The sequence below is a fragment of the Capra hircus genome, chromosome 15 (genome assembly GCF_001704415.2).
Source record: "Capra hircus breed San Clemente chromosome 15, ASM170441v1, whole genome shotgun sequence".
Classification (NCBI taxonomy): Eukaryota; Metazoa; Chordata; class Mammalia; order Artiodactyla; family Bovidae; genus Capra; species Capra hircus.
This window is the reverse complement of record NC_030822.1, coordinates 71861829-71872601: the sequence shown is the minus strand read 5'-3', so window position 1 is coordinate 71872601 and position 10773 is coordinate 71861829. Positions and strand designations below refer to the sequence as shown.

General features: G+C 35.5%; 1 pseudogene; it reads right to left on the bottom strand.

Annotated features, from left to right (window-relative positions):
* LOC102170960 lies at positions 4208-6671 on the bottom strand (annotated as a pseudogene).

Here is a 10773-nt window from a genome sequence, read left to right as displayed (position 1 = left end):
CTGAGTCATGACTATCTTTTTTGTATAGTTCTTCTGCGTATTCTTGCCACCTCTTCTAAATATCTTCTGCTTCTGTTAGGTCCATACCATTTCTGTCCTATATTGTGGCCATTATTGCATTAAATGTTCCCTTGGTATCTCTAATTTTCTTGAAGAGATCTCTAGTCTTTCCCATTCTATTGTTTTCCTCTCTTTCTTTGCATTGATCACAAAGGAAGGCTTTCTTATCCCTCCTAGCTAGTCTTTGGAACTCTGCATTCAAATGGGTTTATCTTTCCTTTCCTCCTTTGCCTTTAGCTTCTCTTCCTTACTCAGCTATTTGTAAGGCTTCCTCAAACATCCAGTTTTTGCCTTTTTGCATTTGGTTTTCTTGGGGATGGTCTTGATTAGTGCCTTCTGTACAATGTCTTTAATTTCTGTCCATAGTTCTTCAAGCTCTCTGTCTGTCAGATCTAACCCCTTGAATCTCTTTGTCACTTCTACTGTATAATCATGAGGGAGTTGATTAGGTCATGCCTGAATGGTCTAGTGGTTTTCCTTACTTTCTTCAATATAAGTCTGAATTTGGCAATAAGGAGTTCATGATTTGAGCCACAGTCAACCCTTAGTCTTATTTTTGCTGACTGTATAGAGCTTCTCCATCTTTTGCTGCAAAGAATATAATCAGTCTGTTTTCGGTATTGACCATCTGGTGATGTCTGTGTGTAGAGTCTTCTTTTGTGTTGTTGGAAGAGGGAGTTTGCTTTGACGAGTTCACTCTGTTGGCAAAACTCTGCTAGCCTTTTCTGTTGGCAAAACTCTGCTAGCCTTTGCCTTGCTTCATTTTGTACTCCAAGGCCAAACTTGCCTGTTACTCCAGAATCTCTTGACTTCCCACTTTTGCATCTCAGTCCCCTATGATGAAAAGTACATCTTTTGGGGGTGTGAGTTCTAGAAGGTCTTTTAGGTCTTCACAGAACTGTTCAGCATCAGCGTTTTCAATATCACTGGATTGGAAATCCAAGTGTTGCATAGACTTGGATTACTGTGATATTGAATGGCTTGCCTTAGAAACAAACAGGGATCATTCTGTCATTTTTGAGATTGCACCCAAGTATTGCATTTTGGACTCTTTTGTTGACTATGAGGGCTACTCCTTTTCTTCTTCATTCTTTCTGGAGTTATTTCTCCACTGATATCCAGTAATGTTGGACACCTAGTGACCTGGGGAGTTCATTTGTCAGTATCATAGCTTTTGCCTTTTCATACTGTTCATATAGTTCTCAAGGCAGAATACTGAAGTGATAATTTGTGCATAATTTTGCAAAAACCACTAAAATATTGTAAAGTAGTTAGCCTCCAATCAAAATAAATAAATTAATTAAAAATAGCATCTATCAGTAAGCATATGATAAAGTATTTGGGGATCTGAGGACTTTTTATTATCCCCCAATACTATAATTTCTATAAATTTGTCAATGGAGTCTTCATGTGAATATAAAATGACAGTACAGTAATGCCATAAGTAGAATAAATGAAACTCCTGTTTATTCTATCCTTTATACTAGACTCAATTTTAGGTGATTGCTTTTATAGTCATTATTTTTATAACTCATCTGGCTAATTAATGGGTATGGAAAATTAGACAATAGTTCTCTGAAGCCTCCATGAACAACTGCCTTGTTAGGCTACATTTGTTTCAATTTTTGTGGTGGTGGTGGTACATATCTGAGAAAATAAAACATTTTAATGACCAAAGTTTCATGTGGAGTTATATCCATAACTCCTTAAATGTGTGGCTCTATATGGGAAGGATCCATCTTATGTATTAGGCATAGACTTGTTCTTAGCAGCAAACTCTAAATCACAATGTTTAATACTAGACATTAGGAAGGGAATTGCATGTGATGATTATTAAGTGTTTGCAGCAAAACATTTCATGGTTCCTCCTTGTCTTTAATGTCTTTCTCTACCCTTCTATTATGCCAAAACTCAGATATCAGCAGCTTTCCCAGGCATTTCAGATAATAAATAAAATTGTTACATTTCAAGCCCTAAACAACATTTTACTTACTTTCATTGTGTAGTGCTTCAGAAGTTTATTGTCTAGCTGTCAATTTTTGTTGTTGGTATTAAAACTATTTTCTGCTTTTTTATATTTTCTGAATGCCTTCAATGTTTTAAGCATTGGGGAGAATCTACACAAAAATATATTTGTTTAGAAAGGCAGCAAAGTTTTCTTTTTAAGGAAGGCAGCAGTCTCTGACCATAAAAGTTATGGCATCTAAGTTGCCAAGGCTGTCCTGTTAATTCATATTTCATATTTATAACCAATTCCATATAAATTATTGCATCTACTCCTTCATTTAGCAATCATAATATAAAAAGGAAAACAAAGAAGTGAGATGCAAGAAATATATTCCTTGTTAGGGTATATGAAACAATATGGAAACAAAGAGAAGAACGTAACTCACATACTTAAGTTTCATGACATTATTCTTAAAATATTACAAAGCATTAGCTATGAAAAGGCCAATCAAGATGATTTCAGGCAGAGGAAAAAACATGTGTAAAGACAAGGTGCCTTAACAAACATGGTGGCTCTCAAAAAAGGGAAGTAGGTAGTTTGGGTGAGTCTGAATTTACACAGCTGGAGGGTATTGATGAGAGATGAGCCTTTTTGGTTTATCATTCAGAGTTCATTTTGAAGGTAATTGAGAACACACAAGATGTTATTTTATTTGTGGCCAACCCAGTCTGCGCATTACCAAGAAATTCTGGAACACATAGTTTCAGTTTAGTTAAGGAATATTACAACATTGACCATCACCATCATCCACCCTTGTAAATCTGAAATCAATATATAATTTCTGTAACCATATTTAAATTCCAAAGAAGGAAAATAGAAAGCCATGTTTTCACATTACCTGACTCAAGCATCACCTTGTACAACTGAAAGTACTAGCCTTTTCTCAAAGTGAGAAAGAAGGACCTAAATATCATTTTATCCATCTTTGAGTGATATATTTCCTCTCTTCAGTCAATCACATCTTTCTTTGATATCTTGAAACTTATAAGCTGAGATTTTGTTAATCATTATTAATACAATTTACGTTATATAGGAATGGGAATGGAAAACATATATAAACCTTTGTGTTAAATGGGGTAAAATCTCATATGATTTGGAACACACCCAACATATTTCAAGAGAATTGCATTGGAAATACTGTCATCTTGGATACTGAGTACAAAGTGAAGAGCTTGTTTCCACCCTAAAAACTGTTGGCAGGAAGTAAACTGAGAAAACTCCTCAAATGTCAACATACGATTGTTATCTGTCATGAAAAGTAAAGGATGACACAGACAGCAGAAATAAAGAACAAAGGTGAAATGTTTCTACAAAACAAACTTCTGATCTACTATTTTATAGTTATTAGTAATGCTTATAAGGGAGGCATAGGATAAATGCTTCACTCTTTCCCTTTATTTTTCAGTATAGTGAGTTTATACACAATATGCAAGACTTTCTGAATATTCTTCCTGAGGATCACTATACATTTCTGATGCTACAAGCAATCTAGGGATTTCTTGTAGGATCTTTCTTTTTTTTCTCTTTCAACAAGGTAGTTACATGAAGGGTAAATATCTCTGTTCAAGGTGTTTACTGGACCTCTACACTATTTAAATATTTTTATATCAAGGAATGAGTCAGAATCTTCAAATCTAATTCTGGTTGTACTTTCTCTCTTGTACTTCCTTTCTGGCTTCACTTCCTGGTGTCCTCCACCTTGCTGCAAAGAAAAGGCTCTCCCTGTTTTCAGTTTTGCTAAATTATATGACTTTGCTAAAAATTGTAAAGTTATAAGTTTAAGAATCTTAAGTCTGGATCTTCATATTAAAATGTGGATTTGGGTACTTTGGAAATTCTTTTGAATAAAGCTTAGATTTTGAGATAATGACTAATGACTTAAAAAATCAGATTTAAAATACATAGAAAATAATTTTCTATGAAAATTCAGTGGTTGGGGTGATATAGATCAAATGACAGATTGAATATGAAAATATTTTAAAATATTATGTTCTTTATGCATGCTAAACTAAGAACCTCACTATATGTGCCTCAATTTTCTGCAAATTATATATTCTGCCAAGTGTTTTTTTTTCCTTTTTTGATAGGAGATTCATATTTTATTTCTCCAATTGAAATAATTATACAGTTAAGTATAAATTAAATGCATGGTTGTACAAGAAACCCAGATCCTTTAGGTGGTTCAGTCAAAGAGGTAAGATCTCTGGCTGATTCACATGAGATGCATTCACTTCTTGGCCTAGGTTTTGGGATTCTGCCAGCCTTGAGTTCATTAATAGTTTCTTCAAAATCCTTAAGTGTCAGATCCTCCTAGTAGTTGTCACTTATTTGAACCATTGGTGGGTTTACACAGGCCCCTAAACATTCCACTTCTATAAGAATGAAAAGTGTGTCAGGTGTAGTCTCTCCAAACTTTATTTCAAGTTTTTTTTTTTTTTTTAATTTTCTTAATAACCTCCAGTATGCTGTCAGACTTTCCGTGCATGCAAGGCATAGTAGTGTATACTTAAATATATTTTCCAAGTGGCAATGCAATATATATTGTATAAAAAGTTGGTACATCATATACTCTCATTGGAGGTACTTGTAAAGCTTCTTCAACCTTGTTCACAGCAGAGTTGGGCAGCCATCCATTTTTTCTTTGGGCTAAATCCAGGATTAGAAGCACAGCTTCTGCTTTATGCCATTTTAGGTGTTGTTGTTGTTCAGTCCTTCAATCGTTTCTGAATCTTTGTGACCCCATGAACTGCAGCACACCAAGATTCTCTGACCTTCAATATCTCCCTGAGTTTGCTGAAACTCATGTCTATTGAGTCGATGACACCATCCAACTATCTCATCCTCTTTTGACCCGTTCTCCTCAATCTTTCTCAGCATCAGGGTCTTTTTCAATGTGTTGGTTCTTTGCATCAGAGGTCTAAAATATTGAAACTTCAGCTTCAGCACCTGTCCTTCCAATGAACATTCAGAGTTGACTTCCTTTAGGATTGACTGGCTTGATCTTGCTGTCCAAGGGAGTCTCAAGAGTCTTTTCCAGCACTGCAGTTCAAAACCATCAGTTGTTCAGCATTCATACTTATTTATGGTCCAGCTCTCACATCTGTACGTGACTACTGGAAAAACCATAGCTTAGATTTTACAGACCTTTTCTGACAGAGTGATGTCTCTGATTAGTAATATGTGTCTAGATTTGTTATAATTTTTCTTCCAAGGAGCAAGCATCCTTTTATTCCATGGCTACACTCACTGTCCACAGTGATTTTCAGTTCAGTTCAGTTCAGTTGCTTAGTCATGTCCGACTCTTTGCGACCCCATGAATCGCAGCACGCCAGGCCTCCCTGTCCATCACCAACTCCCGGAGTCTACCCAGACTCACGTCCATCGAGGCAGTGATGCCATCCAGCCATCTCATCCTCGGTCATCCCCTTCTCCTCCTGCCCCCAATCCCTACCAGCATCAGAGTCTTTTCCAATGAGTCAGCTCTTCGTATGAGATGGCCAAAGTACTGGAGTTTCAGCTTTAGCATCATTCCTTCCAAAGAAATCCCAGGGCTGATCTCCTTCAGAATGAACTGGTTGGATCTCCTTGCAGTCCAAGGGAGTCTCAAGGGTCTTCTCCAACACCACAGTTCAAAAGCATCAATTCTTCAGTGCTCAGCCTTCTTCACAGTCCAAATCTCACATCCATACATGACTACTGGGAAAACCATAGCCTTGACTAGATGGACCTTAGTCGGCAAAGTAATGTCTCTGCTTTTGAATATGTTATCTAATTTGGTCATAACTTTTCTTCCAAGGAGCAAGCATCTTTTAATATCATGGCTGCAGTCACCATCTGCAGTGATTTTGGAGCCCCCCCCAAAAAAGTCTGACACTGTTTCCACTTGAAGCCCCCCAAAAGAAAGTCTATCACTCTTTCCGTTTCCCCATCTATTTGCCATGAAGTGATGGGACCAGATACCATTATCTTTGTTTTTTGAACATTGGGTTTTAAACCAGCTTTTTCACTCTTTTCTTTCACTTTCATCAAGAGGCTCTTCGGTTTTCTTCACATTCAGCCATAAGGGTGATGGTATCTGCATATTTAAAGTTATTGTTATTTCTCCCATAAATCTTGATTCTAGCTTGTGCTTCATCCAGCCCAGCATTTCCCGTGATGTTCTCTGTGTATAAGTTAAACAAACAGAGTGACAGTATACAGCCCTGATATATTTCTTTTCCAATTTGGAACCAGCCTGCTGTTCCAGGCCCAGTCCTAACTGTTGCTTCTTGACCTGCATAAAGATTTCTCAGGAGGCAGGCAAGGTGACCTGGTATTCCCATCTCTTTAAGAATTTTCCACAGTTTGTTGTATTCCACACAGTCAAAGGCTTTGGCATAGCCAATAAAGCAGAAGTCGTATTTTTGTTTGTTTGTTTGTTTGTTTAACAATTGTCTCTGTCCTCTTAAGAGTTTTCCATTGTGAAATCAAATGGAATATCTAGGTTATTGTCAGGAGTATCTATGTGCACAATTAAGGCTCCTCCAGCTCCATTCTGCACAGCCGTCTCATGCAAATTCCTCAATTGTCTTCTCCACTGGCAAGGCTGGCTGAGTGGGTCCATGGGTCCAGACTGCCATAGAGATCATGATGGACCAAATTGCCCACCTCCCAATTGATTTTTATTTTAAATTTTTAATGATCATTGCATGATATCATGAATAAAAAACTTAATAAGAAATCAGGATATTCAGGTTTTAGTAATAGTTAATTCATAGCTCTTTAACTACCAATATATTTTATGTTATCATATGTTTAAGGCAAAACACATTAACAGATTATCTCATTTGTTTTCTTTGATATCTTTTCTATGTCTGAAGGAAAGATATTTGTAACAGATGGGTCCTACAAGTGGCTCTTTAAAATTCTGACTCTATAATCACAGGGCAAATGGCTTATAATTTTAATATTCAGAACTCCAATATAAACAATATTTATATTTATATTTGTTTATTTATTGTAATACCCGACTGCTTTCTACCCTTCTTGAGTTATAGCTAGTTAACAAATAAAACAACAATTTGAAAATTGTTCTTTTCATTCTAAAGTTGTATACTTAAAAAAGAAAAAAAAAACAAGCCAGGGGGCATTATGATTATGTACCTCCTTCATTTTATCAAAACTCATTCAAACACTATGGTATGTATAATAGACAATTCACATAATTTGCTTTTACTTATTGATCAGCATACCCAAAATTGTCCCAATCAAGCAAGGACTACAAATAATTTGTATGTGTCTGTGATTGAATTGTTTTTGACATCTTCCTTCCACAATTTTAAACAATCATAAATATTTCTTAAACATACCTTGTTATGTATTTCTTCTAGATATCCTATTTCATTTAACTTTCCTCATATTATGTGAGTTTAGTTATTATATGTGAGCATTTTTTACCTAATTATCTTTATATGTCCTATTTTATTGCAAATTAAATACACAGATGATATTTGGAAGTTTTTTTCTTAAGCTTTTTCCTTATGTGTATGGATATTAGGGAAAACTTGGCACTTGGTATTAATTTTAATAATTCTGGTATTAAAGTCCATAAAATTCTGGAAGCTCATCTTTCTTTGGCAATGTTTTCACTTACAGATAAATTTTTTTTATTGTGGGATCTAGGGCATCTGTTGGAGAAGGAAATGGAAACCCACTCCAGTATTCTTGCTTGGAGAATCCCAGGGACAGAGGAGCCTGGTGGGCTGCCGTCTATGGGGTCACACAGAGTTGGACATGACTGAAGCGACTTAGCAGCAGCAGGGGACGTGTGATCATCTTACTAGTACAGAAACTCAGAGACAAATAGAACAGACATTATAGGAAGAAAGAAAGGATTCTGAAGGAATTCTTGGGAATCCATGAATCCTTAATGCCTCATGACAGACATGCCAACATTCAGAGTGTAATGAAAGGAAACTGTCAGCACACCACTCTGATAGTGGAGAGGAGTGGAGATTGTTTAACTCAATTAGCCGGACTTCATCTAAAAACCTTCCAGATGAGGCAAAAGAAAAAAAAAAAAGGGAAAAAAAAAACTGCTGTGAGGTGATGAATCATACGTTTTAACCTTAAAATATTCCCTTAATTATAAATATATCATTTTGTAAGGCTATACATTTCAGGTCTGGAGATAGAGCATTCTACATATGCAATTAAAATAAACAAATGTATGTCCTTTCCAGGATATCCAGAGAACACTAGTTACTCACAAAGAGGAACATACCATGCAATTTGATTCAGAATAACACAGATGAGAAGTTAGTCTGCTTTCTATACTCACCAATTCTCATTTAGAAAACTCCTGTGGCATCATTTGATGAATAGCTAAAAAATTAATTCATAACATATATAACAGATATACTTCATATTCATAAGATGCATTCCCAATATAAGACCAATATTTTCAATATAAACATTAAATAGATATATTAGATGACAATTATTTTTTCTGAGGAGTATGAGCATAGATTCTTGTGATATAAAATGTTATTGCCTATTATTTTGTGCATTTAACATACTTAATTAAATGTACATCCTTTTAAGTGTTAATATACATAATATATTCCTTCAGCTGCAGGTGATAAACAATGATTTTGTTTTCTACTCTATACAAATAATAAGCAGGAAAATGTCATTTGGGAAAAATGTGAAGTTATATCTTTGGAAGAAAAGCTATGACCAACCTAGACAACATGCTAAAAAGCAAAGACATTACTTTGCCAACAAAGGTCCATCCAAAGCTATGGTTTTCCAGTAGCCATGTATGGATGTGAGAGTTGGACTATAAAGAAAGCTGAGCACTGAAGAACTGATGCTTTTGAACTGTGGTGTTGGAGAAGACTCTTGAGAGTCCCTTGGGGTGCAAGAAGATCAAACCAGTCAATCCTAAAGGAAATCAGTCCTGAATATTCATTGGACGGACTGATGCTGAAGCTGAAACTCCAATACTTTGGCCATCTGATGTAAAAAACTGACTTATTGGAAAAGACCCTGATGCTGGGAAAGATTGAAGGCAGGAGGAGAAGGAGATGATAGAGGATGAGATGGTTGGATGGCATCACGGACTCAATGGACATGAGTTTGAGTAAACTCCGGGAGTTGGTGATGGACAGGAAAGCCTGGCATGCTGCAGTCCATGGAGTTGCAAAGAGTTAGACACAAGGGAGTGACTGAACTGAGCTGAACTGATGTCTGTGAGGAAGCTTCAAATTATATCATCAGATTATATATGGCTTACACAGATTAAGTTATTGTCCATGTGAAGCAACACATTATCAGAGAGAAATTATTTAGTATATATATTATTAGGCCACAAAATCCTCAAGTAATCTCTCCTTTGAAAGAGCCTCTTTGTCACTGATTTTTAAACAAGAAACTATTTTTTTGCTAACTTTAGCTCTATTAGTCTTAATTCTTCTTTGCATGTGACAGTTCAGTTTAGATGAGGAAGGCCATAAAACATTAGGTTCTTCTTGCAGTTCTCCTTTCCAGTGTTGTCTGTGTTGGATAGAAGAGCTTCCCAATGACCTGTTGAGTTGGTGGGAAAAATGAATGAATGAATGAATAAACAAAGCATAAAGCTGAAAATATTCCATGAGTGGGAGGGAGGGAGGGAGAAAAAGGAATATTTTGAACTTTCCATTTATTGAACTTTGATGAGGTGATGTTTAGGTTCCTCAGGATTCACTTGTGAATTAAGATGGAAGAGTCAAATGTTACTTTTTCTAAGAGTCTCTGAGACATAGAAATAGGAAATTTGGGGCTTAGATATGATCACTTCTCAAATCTACTCCAAGCAGTATTTACACAAGACCAGGAAGGAAGAATAATGTAGTATAGAGAACCTCACATATGCATAAGGGATCTTTCATGTTATATTTACTCAACTTCCAAATCTTTTAAAGTTAGTGGTAAGCCTTAAGAAATATTTTTTTTGTGATGCTTTTTGTTTTAGTAATGAATTGGATTATTGGAAAACTTTTAAGTTTTATTGTTTAACAAAGAAATATAGTTGTCATTGGTTATTATTATTGTAAGAGGTAAATATTCCCTATAGAATTTCTCATTAACGTTGGACAAACTATAATAAAATAACAGGCATGACATTTCTTAGAATAGGCCCATTTCGCAAGGGATTCATTAAGAAAAGATCATGACATACATTGCATACCTCCTAAAATGTGGACATGAGGCTTCATTCTGTATTTATCTTTAAGTAGGTTTAAATTAATTAAAATAAAACTATTAGACAAAGACTTGGAAATCCATGCATGAACTTCTAGCTTCTTTATGACATTTTTTAATGCCCTGTGTGCTTTCAAAAACCATTACTAGCATAGAGTGTCTGTGCCTAATATATTGTAATAGCCCTTACTTAACCCTTGTATACAAGATTAGTGCAAACAATCACTCATTAGTAGCATATTTTAGAAAGAAAATTCTGATGTGTTGATATGAATGTATTCCTATAGGCTCATTTTTCACTTGCAAAGACAGAATGTTTAGTTAAAAACCAACTTTATCTAGGAATAGCTGCATTTCTGTCAGAGAGAAAGCTGATAGAAAGATTTGGCAGCTATAGAAATAAGATATACTCTAGGAGTTGTGTTTATTTTTTTTCACACAAATTCCTTCAAGAAATATGTATGCCTCATTTTTTATTAGTG